Genomic DNA, 2,500 nt, shown 5'->3' with positions numbered 1-2,500 from the left:
TGGTGTTTTAGTCATGAAGTCTTTGCCCATGCCTATGTCCTGAATGGTATTGTCTAGGTTTCCTTCTAGGGTTTTTATGGTTTTAGGTCTTATGTTTAAATCTTTATTCCCTCTTGAGTTAATTTTTGTATAAGGTGTAAAGAAGGGGTCCAATTTCAGTTTTCTGCATGTGGGTAGCCAGTTTTCCCAGCACCATTTGTGAAACAGGGAATCCTTTCCCCATTACTTGTTTTTGTCAGGGTTGTCAAAGATCAGATAGTTGTAGATGTGTGGTGTTATTTCTGAGGCCTGTGTTCTATTCCATTGGTCTATATATCTGTTTTGGTACCACTACCATGCTGTTTTGGTTACTGTAGCCTTGTAGTATAGTTTGAAGTTAGGTAGTAGCATGAATCATTTTAGAATATACTTTAAGTGTTTCACAGTAAAAAGAAAGCTAAGGATCTTTGTTTCTGTAGAAAGAGGGATGCCAGAAAGATCAAAATGATCCTTTTGAAAGCAAACATTTTCTCTTTTCTCTCTCTGTCTCCCCCTGCCTCCTCAACACCCTTTGAAAGTGTGCATGCATATCTGTGTGTCTAGGGTTTATAATTACAAACTGATTATTCTGTAAAGGAAAATTATTGATTAGTTTAAGTTGCAGAAAAGACTGAAAAGTTGAAAGATTATTTGGCATGCAATCCATCTATTCCATATTTAAATATCATTAGTTGGCCGGGCGCGGTGGCTCACGCTTGTAATCCCAGCACTTTGGGAGGCCGAGGCGGGCGGATCACAAGGTCAGGAGATCGAGACCACCGTGAAACCCTGTCTCTACTGAAAATACAAAAAAATTAGCCGGGCGTGGTGGCGGGCGCCTGTAGTCCCAGCTACTCGGAGAGGCTGAGGCAGGAGAATGGCGTGATCCCGGGAGGCGGAGCTTGTAGTGAGCCGAGATCGCGCCACTGCACTCCAGCCTGGGCGACAGAGCGAGACCCTGTCTCAAAAAAAAAAAATAAAAAAAAAAAAATAAATAAATAAATAAATATCATTAGTTGCATAATTCCCAGCAAAATATTTTCAAAGCTTTTCTTTTTAGATATCTGTCTGCTTCCAGTCAGACACTCTATTGACAAATCTATTGACAACCTACATAACGTGTATTATGAGGAAGATAAGAGTAATTTGTCTGTATTCAAGGAACTTAAAATTAACTTGAGGAAAGAAGAATGAAAAATGGAAGGGATCTATGCTTATAACAAATTTCTATAACTCTCGTTCAAGTGTTCCTTTTGTTTCAGAGTATTAATACACATGATATAACTGGAAAGTAATTAAGTGGCAGAGTAAGTGAAATGAACCGTAGATACAGTGGAGATTGATATGAGTTACATACCTAGAAAAGGTTTACTACTTAGGAGAGAAGGCTTGAGATATACTAAATAATTTGGTTACATATGGACAGAGGAACTTGTTCAGCTAAAAAGAAGAAAACAAGCAGGAATAGGACAAAAAAAGTATCAATAATGCAGAAAACCACAAGGTTGTTTTTACTGAAATAGAGGAGTTTTTGCAATATTAGAAAACAATATTGGATTTTTAGGGTGGGTGAGGAGTTGATTGTGAATATCCAGGAGAAGTTGGGGATTGATAAGGTAGTTATCACAGGTTTATAAAGAAGAAAGTGATATGATGAAAAATAATTTTTATAAGTAATGTTAAATTTATTCTAAGAATATACTATATTTGTGGGGAGATTACATTATGCAACATCTACAAAATGGAATTCTATACACCTATTAAAAAGTTATGTTTCTATCTATTAATATAAACATATTTAAATGTAATAAGTTGAAAACTCAAGAAAAATAACTATACATATAATATATGATCTACAGTCTTAATAAAAATGATATAAATGTAAATATTAATACCTGTAACACTAACACACACACACTATACTGAAGTGTGTATTATTTTTCTGGAAAGTTATCTAAGAAACTCTTAAAATGTCACAGTCAGTCTTTCTGTTATCTGTGATGTGCTTTTTTCACATTGGCATAAACTACTTTTTTTTAAAAGATAATTAAAAGGAAAAAACATATTTTAACCAGCTTTTTAAAAATGGCTGTTCTATTTCTGATTTTAAAATACTTCAACATTCAATTTGACATTTAAAAATAAATATTGTTAAAATTCCTAATTTTGTGGATTTTTCTGTGGATTAAATCAGCTGACTTAATCTAGATCCTGAATATGCACTACGTAGTTTATTCGTTCAACAGATATTCACTTAGTGTTTTTGATATGCACTATTCCAGATGCTGGAGCATTTATAAACTGCTTTGTATGTATTTGAAAATTGTTCTGTTCTGTTTAAATGCAGCTTCAAAAATTAGGTTTCGGCCGGGCGCGGTGGCTCACGCTTGTAATCCCAGCACTTTGGGAGGCCGAGGCGGGCGGATCACGAGGTCAGGAGATCGAGACCACGGTGAAACCCCGTCTCTACTAAAGATAGAAA

The sequence above is a fragment of the Hylobates moloch genome, unplaced genomic scaffold (assembly GCF_009828535.3).
Source record: "Hylobates moloch isolate HMO894 unplaced genomic scaffold, HMol_V3 SCAFFOLD_16, whole genome shotgun sequence".
NCBI lineage: Eukaryota > Metazoa > Chordata > Mammalia > Primates > Hylobatidae > Hylobates > Hylobates moloch.
Note: the sequence above shows the minus strand (reverse complement) of the source record.